Source organism: Harpia harpyja, chromosome 14, assembly GCF_026419915.1.
Source record: "Harpia harpyja isolate bHarHar1 chromosome 14, bHarHar1 primary haplotype, whole genome shotgun sequence".
Taxonomy (NCBI): domain Eukaryota; kingdom Metazoa; phylum Chordata; class Aves; order Accipitriformes; family Accipitridae; genus Harpia; species Harpia harpyja.
Genome location: NC_068953.1, coordinates 25,731,364 through 25,746,596, shown reverse-complemented (window position 1 = coordinate 25,746,596; position 15,233 = coordinate 25,731,364). Strand labels below are relative to the sequence as shown.

General features: G+C 38.7%; 1 long non-coding RNA gene across 1 annotated transcript; it reads right to left on the bottom strand.

Moving 5' to 3' along the window:
- Nucleotides 1-8,391: 8,391 nt before the first annotated feature.
- Nucleotides 8,392-13,595, bottom strand: LOC128150822 (uncharacterized). The gene is made up of 2 exons (XR_008238203.1): nt 13,538-13,595; nt 8,392-8,718 (listed from the first exon to the last, which is right to left on the bottom strand). It is a non-coding gene; the product is annotated as an uncharacterized LOC128150822 (long non-coding RNA).
- Nucleotides 13,596-15,233: the final 1,638 nt, after the last annotated feature.

Here is a 15,233-nt window from a genome sequence, read left to right as displayed (position 1 = left end):
GTATTTTATCTGTTATTGTTTATGCCCATGATCAGCACCTTGTCTGCCATGAGCAGACACTCAACGTCTCATTTTGAAATGCAATGTCTGGACCCAATCAAGTGATGTTGGAAAGAAATGTTCAAACAATATCTTAGAGAAAATGGGCCTTGAGCGCTAGAGGGAGAAGTTTTAAATTGGTGTCAAATAGTTCTGAGTTTTACTCTGATTGATGGGCTTCTGCTGATTCATTAGTGGATCTGCCAGTAGGACTGCTGCTACATTAAAACACAGGCCTGCCCAGCCTGGGATGGAAAAGCAGGAAATAGCCTAAATCCAGTTAAGGACTGAACTATTACAAGCTTCTGTCCTGGCCTAATTGGGAGCAGCACTGGACTTGAGAATATACAGGCTAAGGGAGTGTTTGAGCTTTTCCTGTAAAGCTTCATGCTCAGCAGGAAAAAATTGTGCCAATTACTATTCTTTTAAATAGTTGGCTGTGAAGAGAGCTGTGAGTGAAGCACTGATACTATTTAGATATTTTATTAGAGATGATGTAGTAACATACTTGATTTCAGAGAAGCTCAGGTGACATTTTGATCAAGTTTCAATCAAAAGTGATGTTGCTCGGGGCCAGAGATGGCAAATACTGTCCCTTTTTCCAATTGCAAATGAAACTTGACTGCTACTATCATAGCTGCTATTCACTGCTCTAGTCACAAGCATGTTTTATTTATTTTCACCATGAACTGCTTGTTAACTATTCTCTTGTATCCACTCTTTGTGGTGGATGCCTTGTCACTTGGCTCACACAGCGTATGAGTTATTTCTGGATGGATGGCAGTTTTTTTACTTCTTTACTGCTTGATTATATTTCTAAGTGACCAGTTACAAATAGATCATGCAGAGCATTTCAAGATATCTTTAAATAAATATTGCATCTTGTGGAATACTAATATCTGTAGAACTTTTCTTGTTTGGAAATGCTTCAAGCATCTTGTCACCACCTTACCAATAAGCAACAAAGAGCAGCAGAACCAATGCTTGTATTGTTGAAAACATTTGCTAACAATTGATTCTAAAGTTTGATCAGCTCTATCAAACAAACAAAATTTTGATACGTCTGTTGAAGGTAGTGGTTTTTATTTAAAAAAAAAAAAAAGTTAAAGCGGCTGTAAGCCAACCTAAAATGTTCTGTGCTGAAGCATTTAAAGTCACATCATGAATGCTTGAAAGGGGTGATTTTGAGAGCAGAAACCACTTTTACCTAAAAAATTCATTAGGAGAAAGGATGGGCTGGTCAGAGGGTTTAGATCTGTGCCGAGAGCAGGAAGCTGATGTAATTCAGCAGTCTTTCATGGTGTCGGAATATGGAAAGGTGCTGCTGTTGAGAGGTGCTTAGTGTGGGTAGATAGATAGCAAACGACTTAAGGCTGCAAAGTATTCAGGAGCAAAGATAGTGTTGAAAAAACTGTCTAGCAAGTTGAGATGTCTGAGGACTGTTACTGTTGCCATTGAGTGATTAAGTCCTAATTTTCAAGTTATTTTAAAAAACATTTTCTATGGCATGACTATAAGTGTCATGCCAATCGCCTTAACGAATGCCTTAGACTGGAATATGTAGAGTTGTGAATTTTGTCTGATCATAAATCACTTTGCTCAACATGTTGTGGCAATTACTGCCCAAGATCAAAAATCTTGGCAACTGCATGTTGTTTCTGCCAGTAGGTCTTTTTACTAATATTATAATTTACTTTTAAAAAATGGAAAAGGAATTACTGATAACCCTCCTAGCTACACTCAGAGCAACATTTGCTCTTTAACTTGGTAGTAATTTAAAAAGCATTGTACAGGGATTCAACAGAAGAAGAATGCAATGTATCCAAGGAAATGGTTCAGAAGAACATTCCTTTTGATCACTTTAATATGACGAAACTAGGTAATTGGACATTTTGTTATGAAAATGTTATGGTTGGGGTAATACTGGTCCTATTATTTATTGCTACTTAGTGATTGAAAAGGTAGGGTTGAAACACTGATTGAACTTAGAGTAGGTTTGATTAGGCTTTGATTTATAACTGGGTGAAATAAAACTCTGTATTCCTGGTAATCTCACATGTAAACATGTGGTTGGATGAATTCAGAAGAGGTCAGAGACTATGAACAGAGAAGAAAAGCTGGCTTAAACTTATTTATAAATCATTCTCAGAAAATGGGATTATATGGCACTAGTATGTGCCATTCAAGATAGCTACATTTTCTGGAAACTAAGGTACTGCATAAACAACATCTGTGGTAAGACTCTTTGCTGTTCTGGTGTCTTCTATAACTTGCACCAGTTATGTTCTCCCTTGTACCACTGGCCTACTATTTGGATGTCAGTGCTGAACTTCAAGTAAACCAAAAAAATGCAACCCATTCAGTCAGTGGAAGGCTACCTTTTCTCCAATGGTGTCCCAGAGACCCACTGAAGCCAGGAGGTCAAAGTTGATGTTGTATTCTGATTTCAAGCTGCCCTTTCCAGCTGTGATGGACAGCTGTTTGGTTTTGGCTTGGGATAGTTTCTCTAAGGAATGAATGGGCGAATGCTCTGGAAAGAGGGGAAAAAGTGATCTACTGAATGAAGTCACAGGAGAGATTTGCAAACTGTGGGATGTGGTAGATAAAGAGTGACAGAAGGGGCTACTTAGGAGGGACTGAGGGATCTTGCACAAAGACCAGGGAGCAAACAGCCAAGCCTCAGGCATAACAGGAAAGCTTGTGAAGGATGAGAGTGTACTGGAGAGAACTTGCTGCAATTCAGATTCTATTGCTTGCTTTAAAATGCAGGAAAAAACCACAAGAGTTATTCTTAATGCTGTTGCTTTAGCATTCAGTCTTGCTTTTTGGTGTAGTTTCATGCTGATGACATGGAAAAATGTTGCATTGCTCGCTCTTTGTGTGACACTGCAAGTGTGTATGCATGAGCCTATGCATACGTTATATAAAAGTGTTATCTTCTGCAAGCAGTGTTGTCAAGCCAGCTTGTCATATTGTTAGTGAATTATAAACTGGATGATGGGTTATATTTGAAATACATCTGGCTTAAGGTCTTTGGGATAAGACTTTCAACAGGATCTGACAGAACTGAAACATGTTCCTCTCCATTTTCCTATTCAATCTACAATTATTTGTGTGCTTTGACTTATTTCTTACATTTTTTTGCATAAAAAACTACTGGGCATAAAACAAATTGCCACAGAAACACAAAGTGCTCTTCTATGGCTGTCTTCAGCCAGCGATGTTTTTCCCAGGCTTGGGAGCAAGCCAGTGTCCACGCTTTACACTTATAGCGGGGCTGTGTCTTGCTGGCATTTCACAGATCAAAAAACATCTTCTGTCATTCGTTCTGAACTCAAGACTTCTCTTTTTTTTTTTTTTTTTTTTTTTTTTAACTTTAGGAGGAGAGCTGAGCTAGCCCTCATCTTACCTGCACTCTAATACGGCAATATTTTTCCTTTGTAGATCTGCTTGAATATGGCATTCAGTCTTTGCCCCAGTATTGTTACTTGCTATTACAAGCTGCCACATTCCATTGGAGAGTTGGTTGCTTCTAGGCAAAGGGTGAAATGGATTTTATATGGGAAAAACAGTAAAGAGCTTTGAGTTTCTTTATAATGAAGGATGTCAAAGAATTCTTATTATTTAGACTTTAAGCCAGATTTGAACTTTAACTTTCTGCTTTCTTTGTGTTGTTCAGATCAGGCAGATAGTGAGATTACACCAAAATGCCTTTTTGTATTTGTAATTTCAGTGTTTCTTGAAAGACTTCTACTGTCAAGTGTATTTGTGTGTGAACTGTTTTGCTTTTCTTTCACTTGAACGGAGGTTTTTGTTTCAAAGGCCAGTACCTGTATGACTTAGGTATCTCTTTGCAAGGTAGTATTGTAAATGAAAATTTTTATGAGGAAATAGTGTGACTTATTTTAATTACAGAAAATGAAAGTAGCCAGGCTAAAGGAAGAAATATCTGGGCTTTCAGTTTAAAGAAATCTTTATTTCCATAAAATCGCACACCTATAATTAACAAGTGGTGGTGTAGCTGTGCAAGCTTTTGTAACTAAAATGCTCATGCCCTTGTTTATCTGACTTAGTGGCAGAACAGGCTATTGAAGTTATTGTGATAAAGTGAATTGAGCATCATGGTACTTAAACCTCTTGAATACTAACAGATTTAAAGCACAGACTTTTTGAAATGGTGCCCACTCATCCTCATGCTATTCATCCTGCTTCTCTGGCTCTGTTTTCTTCTAACCAGTGATAGTAGCACTCAAACATCTGGACATTTAAAAAAGTGAAAACACTTAAGTATTTGATTTAAATGATATGTGTAGTATCCTCTGGGATGAAAGGAATGCCAGAAGGATGTAGTATAGTGTTTTTTGCTCTAGATACTTAGATTCTCCTGGAAAACTAATTTAGTAGCCAGTTTTCATCAAGAGAAGCGTGTTTTGAAGGAGGAGTGGGGGGTGGTGGAGTTTTTCACTTATTTACCACTGTGAAAATCTTTAGCTGCTGATAAATGTAAGGCCGTTGATCTATGTAAGGCTTAGTCTGCTGTTTCTCTGAAATACTTTTAGCTCTCCACTGCCACCCTACTCATGCCTAGCACTGGGAACAGCTTGCATATGAATTTTCAGAAAAAATTGCATTGTATTGGTAGGATGGGCACAGCTGCTGCTTAGACTTCAGCAGTTCTTCAGACTAACACTTGTTTGCAGGGAGTTCTCTGCAAACTTAATGAGAAAAATATAACCATATATACCTTTTAAATAATGTGAGCGACTCAAGTTACTTTATTGTTTGAGATGATTACTGTAAATAGGACAAGGAACCAGTATTTACTTTTGCTTTAATCTTTTCCTGGTGATTCATAGGAACTGGCAAAATTAAGCAATAATTAGGATCTTATTCCAGTATAAGAAAATTTCTATCATTTAGCATGTAGTATTTCTCTGATTAGCAGAGGGAATCTGACTTAAGAAAATGCCTCACATCTTCACCTCTTGGTGAAAATGGAATATCACTTCTGACTTTGGTGTGGCTGCATCCATTGGAGAGTATGTATGAATATGTAAATGTCGTGGTTTAACCCCAGCCAGCAACTAAACACCACGCAGCTGCTCACTCACTCCCCCCCCCACCCAGTGGGATGGGGGAGAAAATCGGGAAAAGAAGCAAAACCCGTGGGTTGAGATAAGAATGGTTTAATAGAACAGAAAAGAAGAAGCTAATAATGGTAATGATAACACTAATAAAATGACAACAGTAATAATAAAAGGATTGGAATGTACAAATGATGCGCAGTGCAATTGCTCACCACCCGCCGACCGACACCCAGCCAGTCCCCCGAGCAGCGAATCCCTGCCCCCACTTCCCAGTTCCTATACTGGATGGGACGTCACATGGTACGGAATACCCCGTTGGCCAGTTTGGGTCAGGTGCCCTGGCTGTGTCCTGTGCCAACTTCTTGTGCCCCTCCAGCTTTCTCGCTGGCTGGGCATGAGAAGCTGAAAAATCCTTGACTTTAGTCTAAACACTACTGAGCAGCAACTGAAGACGTCAGTGTTATCAACATTCTTCTCATACTGAACTCAAAACATAGCACTGTACCAGCTACTAGGAAGACAGTTAACTCTATCCCAGCTGAAACCAGGACAGTAAATGATGCTGGATGTATGGCCTATAAAATGGTTTTGGGATCATAGGATAAAAGCTGCTGTATGAATGAGAATTAACTTATCTGATGAACTATAGGATGAGGGTTTTTGGCTAGGGCAGCTTATTACACCCTTCTGATGGCACTAGAGGACTTGTGTATCTACTTCTTCCTTGTTGATTGACTGACCTGAGTGACCTAAATGCTGCTGCGTCCTGTTGTGTGACAGGCACTTCTTTGGGCACACGTCACTGTGACAGTTTAAGGGATACATGTTCAGTCACATCTAATAGATTTAGATTTTGCAAAAAAAGACTAAATGATAAATACCAAGGGCTGAAATACTTATAGAGCCCTTCCAACCAATGATTCCAGGTGCTCTTGTAGGGTAGGTCAGGAAGGTGCAGAGCCAGAAGCAAATATTGCTGCATGATGGAGCCACAGCACCCTTTTTTCCAGGAGAAACTCTTATTGACTTACTCCTAGGATGCAGGGCGTCTCCTGGGAGGTGATTCCTATACTGTTGCTTTCTTGTTTTCTTTCCTATTCTTCTTAGCATTACCACTCTTTTTCTTGTCTAGTCTCCCTTCTGGGAACTTACCCATTCTCCTTTAGCACCCATATCTTTCAATTTTACCCTCTTCTCTTTGCTCCCCTGACTTTTCCTCTAAATATCTTGGCTTCAATTCTCTAGCTTCCCTTGCCCTTAAAGGCCTTCTGACAATAAGTTTCATGGAAAATCTAGATTCCAGCTCTTCATCTGGGCATGTTTGGGAAAGAAGAGCTGCATTAGCAACTGGAAGTTCTTTATGGGCTGTGCTCTAGGGAGATGATGCACACAAAAAACATGCCAAGAAAAGATTAGTCAAGGTCAGGGGCAATCTAGCCTGGGCTTGTCTGGGTCAAAACATGCCTCTTATTTCTAAGTGCAAGCAAAGTATCTATTTTTAATGTTTTTCTAAGGCAAGGACATTTTGATTTGCATCATTCTAAAGCTTCTGTGGGCCATAGGTATAGACAGATTCCTCTGATCAGCCTGTGCTCCATAAAGGTGGTAGATAGGTATCTTTTGGGTGAGGCAATTAAAATCCACCTCCAGCCCCCTTGCTGTGTTTATCAGCAAGCCAGTGGCATCATAAGCAGCTGATTCTTAGGACTGTATAATGAGTAACACCTGTAATTGTTTACATCTCATTTTTTTGGAAGGCCGATGTGTAAAATTTGACAGTTGGGGATCCCTTAGAGCTAGGAACATGTTTTATCACATCTACTGGCAAGCAGAGGCCGGTGGGGTGTGTAAGGGGCTGTCTGGCCGTGGGTTCAGGTGACTGCTTTCCCTAGCTATTTGCTCTGGCATTGCCTGAGATGAGAAAGCAGGGAATTTCTGAAAACCTGTTTTGCTCAGTCCCAGGCTGCAGGGCAAGGGCATTCCTTCCCACTCTTGCTTCCCTTTCTCTGACAGTCCTCGCCTTCTCTGTCTTGCCTTGGGGCTAAAAAGGACTGGAAAAGAAAAAACTAAGAGCACTGGGAGAGGAGCAAAGATGTATGTAGGGTTAGGCAGCAATTAAAATGGGATTGTCTGGAGGGTGGGAAGGAAAGAGGAGGAAAACTGTTCTCATTGCCCCAGTCCTGGTAGTTTTATTAACTCCATCTATACATTCAAAAGCCGGTGGCCTGCAAATGCTAGTTTTGAGCACCTGTACTGATTCAGTGGATTACTAATTGAGGTCTGTGAAGGAGGTTTGTCAGTCAAAGCTCTTGTTTACCTGTAACATCATAAATGTATGTTTGAAAGAAGATGTTGTTTGTTGCTTTTCCATTGCAATATGTATACCCAGCCCCTCTTCTGAGTGTCTAAACACGGAGGCTGTTACAGTTGCAAAAGATGTAGCACTGTGGCTCAAGGAATAGCAAACCAATTCAGGTAAGCTTACCAACATCCAGAGAAGAATCTGCAGGAAATGACTTATTTACTGAGTTTTAACCTCATCTTCTCCTTGCTGACAGTGGATAACTTGCAATTTGTTTCATGCCAAATAAAATCTACAGAGACTTGTAGGTCTCTTATTTGGACATATATATATATACAGTTAGTTGGTCAGATTGAAACTGAATATTATGGTTTCATTTTTATTAGACATACAAATAATATTTTTTGGTTTTCCCTAAAAGTGTTCTGATCTGCTAATGTTCCTGCCAATAAACTCATCTACTGGATTATTCCTGGAAGATGAACAGAATAGTTTATAAACTCTTTATGTAAATTATTTCTTTTAATTTGAGCAGTTTTGCATGAAACAACTTTTTTTTTTTTTTTTTAGGGTGCTGCTTTAACTAAAAAATAGCTGCTTGCCAAGCTCCACCTTGACCCCTGTTTACCTTTGAGGGCAGCCAACTTCTCTTTTCATCATTTTGTGTATTGAAATTAATGGCTTCTGGCTGGTTCAGCAGAAAATGTCTAGTTTCCTGAAAAGCACCCTGAGAGGTTGTTTTTACAGTACTAGTCATGCTTGACCAAACATGGTAAGTACCAGAAAGTCTTACTCAAGCTGTTCTCTGGAGACTTCCAGCTCTGCTTTGCAGACAACCGAATTTTCTGAACTTCTGGGTTCCTATCTTAAACCAAACCTCTGAACCTCTTTTGAAGCTTGCCTGTTCTTACAAGAAACCTTAGTACAGAGGAGGTTTGTTTATGAAAGGATATATTAGACTCCTTCATTTGCAGCCAACAAAAGCAGCTTGCTCTCTTTCTGGCTGCTCTAATTGATTTTTATTTTTTATTTATTGTTTTGAAGTTAAACAAATCATAGATTAAAAACCCTCCAACCAATGCCTCTAGATATTTTTGCCACATAGTAAAAATACAAGTACTAGTGCAAACAAAAAGCAAACCACTGAAGCTTGGGGTATATGTTGCTTGCAGATGCTTTGTCCATGCCTATTAACTTGTTCATGACGGCATCTCTTTTCATGGGCTCTGCTGCCATTGATCTGGGTTTGTGATGTTGGAACCAGCAGGCGTAGCCTGAGTTCAGGTGAAGCTGGCAGATATGTAAGAAACACAAAACTTGTTTTGGTGCAGGTATGAGAGTATCTAAGTGAATATAACAAAGGTTGTTTTTAAGTGAACTTTATTCAGTATTCCCCAGGAAAAGTTTAAGCAAGAATACACTGTTATGGCTCAGAACAAACAGATAATTCCACTTTTGACCCCAATTCCTAAACCCAGAAGACAAACGACAATTAAAAACCCTTTTAAGAAAACAAAGCTTTGTACTCCCTCTTAAACTTCAGCACAGACTAAATCTTGTAGTGTTTTCAATCTGGTTAGACTTGCGCTAACTGTCAGTCTTTCTCCTTTTACCTTCTATTGCACTACTGTTGGCAGCATTTAATAAATTTTTAAATGTATGTCATGAATAGGCTGGGTCACTTAATAGAATATGAAATGTCTTTATGAGAGACGAAGCTTTTTCTAGAGTCATGACAAAGCCATTAAGAAAAATTAATGTTCTTTCTCATTTGTTTTGGACCACAACACTTCTATAGAAGATAATTAAGTTTGAATCTGTAGAGAATACACGGTTTGATCTTAACCTGTGTATATTCACAGGCGTCTCTACACATTTTTAGCATGACAGGCAGACTATAGATCTGGTTCAGCAAAGCAATGAACAGAATGATCTTGTGTTAATGCTGAATGCTTAGGTGTGGTTACTGAGCAGTTATTTAGGTTCTTGTGTGCCTCTAGCCAACCCAAATCCTGGTACTGGTTCTCTCTTCCCTGTAGCCTTCATTTAAAGGTCATTACTGACCTTAGCTGACCTACTGACTGCCTTCCCCCAACAACGTGCTACTTTAGATGTGAAGGACTGCTGGATGTGTCCACTGTGCTTGGTATTCTTCAAAAATATCAATGGGTCAGATTCAAAGCTAGGTGATGAACTCTCACTGACATCAATTGAGTCCATGTGTATTCCTTATTTATAAAAGCAAGGTGCATTTGTGAACCAAAGATGGCAAGAAACTGCAGATCTTCATGAGGAGACCAGAACAGAAGGCTGATAATGAAAAAGAATGGAGGTATCTTGTGTGTGCAAAGACCTTCCTTCTGAATGGATACCATTTTTTTCGTTACTCTGAGCTCATAAATTTATGCCTAATCTTGGCAGAAAGCAATCTCTTTTTTGTTTCATAATGAAATTTGTTTAATTTATTAGTAAGGAGATAACTTTTTTTTATATGCCAGGAGCCTGTCTTTGGAAATTATACAGTTGTTTGTATTCTGTGTTGCTATATAACGGGATTATGTGAAATTTAAAATATACCCATCACTTTTGCATATTACAATGCAGTGAAATTTATGGGGTATGCTACAGTTTGTGTAGTATCATGACCATTTTTTGTGGTATTTAACTAGCAGTCACCTGCCTGAGTACTTTAAAAAAAAAAAAGTGGTGGTGGGGAGAAATTGTTTTACCTAAATGTTATTTGGCTTTCATAACACCTAATGCTTTAACAGGGTCTTAAAACACTACCCCCCCACCCCCCCACCCCCCCGGTAATATGTGAGAAATATCTACTTATAGGAAACTGGTAAATGGTTAAACTTTCTAAAGGAACTCATTAAAAGATTGTAAGAATTAAAAATGCTAAGAACTGTAATCTGAGTTAGTCCTACTGTAAAAGTGGGCTGATGCAGTACTGAATCAGTCATTAGCTTTGAGGACAGAGCACTTTGAAACAGTCCATTAAGGCAAGAGATTGCCCAATTAGATATTCACGTGGCAGTTAAAATTGCATTGGAATGTTAACCACTTCCAATTTTCAGTCAGATGGCTTTTTTAAACTTTGACTGAAATGTTCTTAGTTCTTGCTGCATGGTAGGAGAGAAAAAAGTGCTTAAAATACTTGTTAAAAATAACCAAAACCCCACATCCACATTAATTTCATGCCAAGTTGTTCTTTATGTAATTTGAAAGGGCTGTGATATTCAAGTATTGAGAATTTTAAAGGCAACATTAATATGCCCTTATAATATTACCATACTAGTGCAAATGATGCAAAGTCTTCCTTTGTAAACTGAGACATGAACAAATGTCTTGAACCAACTGATCTTCAAAACTTTTGATGCATTTCAGAGTTTGGGGTATTTTTTTAAATTGCTAAGGGAAGGGAAAGAAATTGTAGTCAGACATTCTGGTTGAATTAACCTTATTTTAAATAGATTCAAATGCTATTTATACTCTCCTTGAAGAAATTACAGCAATCACTTGAGGGGAGGCCTTTACTGTATGGTCTACAACTGATGTTAAGTTCAGTCTCATTAATCTGTCTCTTGAGAGCTCTTGGATTTGTTAGGGTTTTTTTCTTCTGGTTGTTTTTTTTTTTTCTTTCTCTCTCTTTTTTTTTTTTTTTTTTTAACATTGGTGCAGTAAATAGACAGTTGAAAAGTACCTTGGGCTAATGGAGCCATGGATCCTCCAGAGTGACACATCAGTAGAGTTGTGGTATTCAGTAAAGTTGATATGAATAAATTAGACATTATATTACTAGTCAGACATTTGCAACTGTCTAGTGAAAACAAGACAATTAAAGGCACAGATCAAATTACCTGGAAGTCTGCATTAGTGCTCTGTACTCATGTACGTGCCACACAAATAGTGTTGAGTATATTAGAGCAATCCCTTCAGGACTGACAAGAAATGGTGTAATACTGAGGCTGTGCTAAGAGACGAATACTTACTGCTTGCAGGGATGCAAAGACAGTGCCAGGGCTGTTTGTTTTAGGAATTGATCAGCATCTCCAGATGCTGTTAGAATTATAATCCTAGCACTGCTGTCAGGGCTATGTTTAGAAGGCTTGTTTTGAAATGTTTATAGGAATATTCAAATTTAGTTAATTTGAAGTGTCTGATATCTTGAAAGTTTGTTCTGCAAAGGATCAACCTCAGAATGCCTTTACCCCAAATTTCAGTTGCGGGGGGGGGGGGGGGTTTCACATGAAAATGGAAGGAAGTCCTTTCTTCAGGCAGTTGACGTGTTGGCGATGTTGATCGATTGTTTAACATTTCACCATATTTAGATATAGATGCTTACTAGGGGAAGTCAGGTCCTCAATGACTGACATTGTGGAGTATTGTGCATATTTTGTTTGGGTTTGGTCTTTATATGTCAGAATTTAATAAGAAAAAATGAACAAAATGGGCTGCACCAACACTCTCTGTACTTATTCTGGCATAAGTGAATGAGGTTACTGTTCTTGCTTGAAAAGTCCTAAGGAGAATTGGGTGGGAAAGAACTGGGGATGATATGTTTTGTCGTTATCTCTATTGAAACAAAACTTATTTGTTCCTTTACTAACACTTTGACATAAGTGCTCTGATATAGTGTTATGTTGTGCAAATGCTGCTCCGCAGGACTCCTTGATATGTACAGAGCGTAATTCCTTTCTATGGTACTGTGGCAAAACTCAGACTACTCAGTGGGTCTGTGTTGTGTTGAGAAATGTAGAAATAAATAGAGAAAATGTGTGTGTTAATAGCCTTGTTCAGCCCTTCTCTCCCACACCTTCTCTATCTCCAGGGTAAAATGGTGTAATTTATCCTTCTGTGCTGCTCTTAATAACACTGAATATGGAGACTCTGTGTAGTGTTTTGCTTAATATATTACTTTCTTAATCTTCTCTAACACCATGTAGCTGTGTTGTTCTTTCACTTCAGTAGAGAGCTTAAAAATTAGTCTCTCATAATTTAAATCCTCCATTGCTTTAAAAAGTGGGCAAGTCTTCCTTTGCCAGAAGAGATCTAAAGATAGTATAGCTAAGTGGAAAAATGGCAAGTATGGTGTGTGTTTTTCTTTTTTTTTTTTTCCTTAATTTTCAGTACAAAGGGCTGGAAGGCTATTAAGATCTTTCACATTTATATGTGCTATATATTGTGTGTATTAAATGATAAATAGTTGGAGTGAGCACAGGGTTGATATTTCAAGTTTCATATGGCTGTGATAGTATGAATGCAGGCATTAGGCTAAAAATCATAGAAGAAAAGTAGTATGCCAAGTTAGGATCTATGAGAGTAAATATTCCTAAGGTCTTGTGATGTCCAACTTGAATGATTTATTTTTTTCAACCTTATAAAATAAACTAAACTTCTTAAGGAAAAATTCTTCTATAGCATAACTGGAAAAAGTATCCAGTGTATGGTTTCAGTTTGATCACTGCTATAACAAATAAATAAGCAGTGGATGCTATTAGACTGAGGGACTGAGGGAGTCCTTCACTGGGCTACCTATGGAAGTAGAATAACTTTCTCTCTCAATACTTTGGATTTAGAAGCCCAAAATGTAGCGGAAGGCAGTCTAGTAACTCCTTCAGTGAGAAAGCAACGACTGAAAAATATAAGAAAATAATGCAGATTTACAATGAAAGATTTGCAGGTGCAGTAACTATATGCTAGAAATGCAAAGATGTCTTTTAATCATCATTCAGATTTGTTTTTACCAGAAAACAACACAGGAATTGTTTCAAGATAGTAGAAATGGTTAAGTAATACGTGGCAAGCATAACTGCTATCTACCAATATTGCATGGGGAAATGGAGATTAAAAGTTTTAAGCAGACTTTAAAACAAACAAAAAATAATAAAAATGCTCAGTCTAAGAGATTCCTGAGGTCTAGAATGTGACTAACATACAACGCCTTCATTTGAGAGGGTCAAGTAACATACTGGAAAACTTTAGACTGCGCTGTTTGATGTCATTCATGTGGAAAGTCTTAGAAGCTGTTTTAAAGTTTAAGTGAATTTTAATGGCCCAAATGAGAAAACATTTGGAAAAAAATGTCATATGATTAACTGTTTACCTGCTGAAGTAGAAACCAGTCCCACTGGCAGGCTGCAAAGGAGTATGAAAAGCCAGAATCGTGAAAGCTCTGAGGAAAGCTGCATGGAGATGATGCTGGGTATTGCAAACTACTGGAGCTCTCTTGCCATCAGTGTCTTGCTGTTCTGCATAGAAGCCAGACAACAAAAATCCTGTCTTGAATATGTTTAAAATCTTTAAAGATGTTAAGAAAATATGGTATTTGTTCCCTTTAAAAAAAAAAAAAGCAAAACCAAAACAAAACAACCCACAAAACAACAACACCACCCCCCGCCCCCCCCCCCCCAAACAACCCAATATACTTGGGGAAAAAATGTCTTGGGGCCAAATTTGGGAAGGAAATTGGAACCATCAATAAGCCTTACAGGTTATGAAGGGACTGTAGTGTGAGATCTTAGGATCTGTGGTGGAATCCAGGCTTTACACATGCACCATAATTGCCTCTGACAATGCTATACAAAGTAAGAATTTCAAGGGTAGAAATTGATGGAAAGGCACAACAAATAATGAGGCCTCCTTCACTGCGCTTAAATGATCTGAATCCCCTCTATCTAAGTTTCTGCTCATAAATTGCAAAACGCAGTCAGTTAGGAAGCCGGGGGGGGGGGGGGTGGGGTGGTGTGTGGAGCCTAACAGACAGTTTAAAACATTGTATATAATGGATGAGATGCCAGAGCCTGCTGCCCAGGAAAGACACTTTCAAGTGAACATAAAAATTCTGGAAGTGCTGACCCCAACATGCACAGCTGCAGTAAAGAAGGCAAACAGTGTTACTGCCGGAGGACTGCAGTGTAAATAAGGGAGCTGCCATTCTCGTTATCTGCTGGTTAGAGCGTGAGCACAGGGTCTGCTCAGTGTGTCTTTGACAGGAAATAGCCACTCTTAATGGGATATGAGGGAGATGAATCCAACTGGCACCATAAATCTTGGAGGTGTTGGTAAGCGTAAGGCAATTAGGATCCTTTTCACTCTAGAAAGGAGACAGTTTTATTACTTCTTTTAAAGTGTATGTTTTTTCCAAAGTGATATAGGTGCCTACTTTGAAACCATTTCATTTAAATACAGCAATGAGTGAGGGAACATAAGCTCAACAGGAGAAGCAATCTGAGGTTTTGAGTAGGCTATTTTACACAAACATAACCCAAGCCAGCTGTATGCTAGTTTTAAATAATTCAAAGTAGGGTTTGGTGTGTTCACCCATAGTGCAGTGTGCAAATTTAGGCTTCGGATGCAGTTGCCCAGCCAGTGTTGCAAAAGACCTGTTTGGTAGATGGTAATTAATGGCTCCAAATGGTGTATTGCCTCTTCCCCTGCTAATCTTGGCCTCCAGCATTTCTCACTTACCAAATCCAGTGGTAATCTTTTGGATGCAAGTGGCATCTCTCAGATTAAGTGCTCCTGGGTAGGTGCGTGGCTCTCCAGGTGTCGCAGAACAGTGGTGGAGGAGAAAGTAGGTGGGAAGGGGAAAGTATGTGTCTGTCAGTACACCAGCTTTTGCAAAGAACTGCAGAGTTAATACTCGCATCTAGCTTGGGAAAACTTGGTTTCCAAACTTCAAACTGTTTGTTTGTTTTTTTTTTTTTTTCCAAGTTCTAATGCAATGGCCAAAGGCAAGTTCAAAACTGTGATCAACAAGGCAGATAAGACACTCCAAAGGACCTAGCTAGGCATGTCCT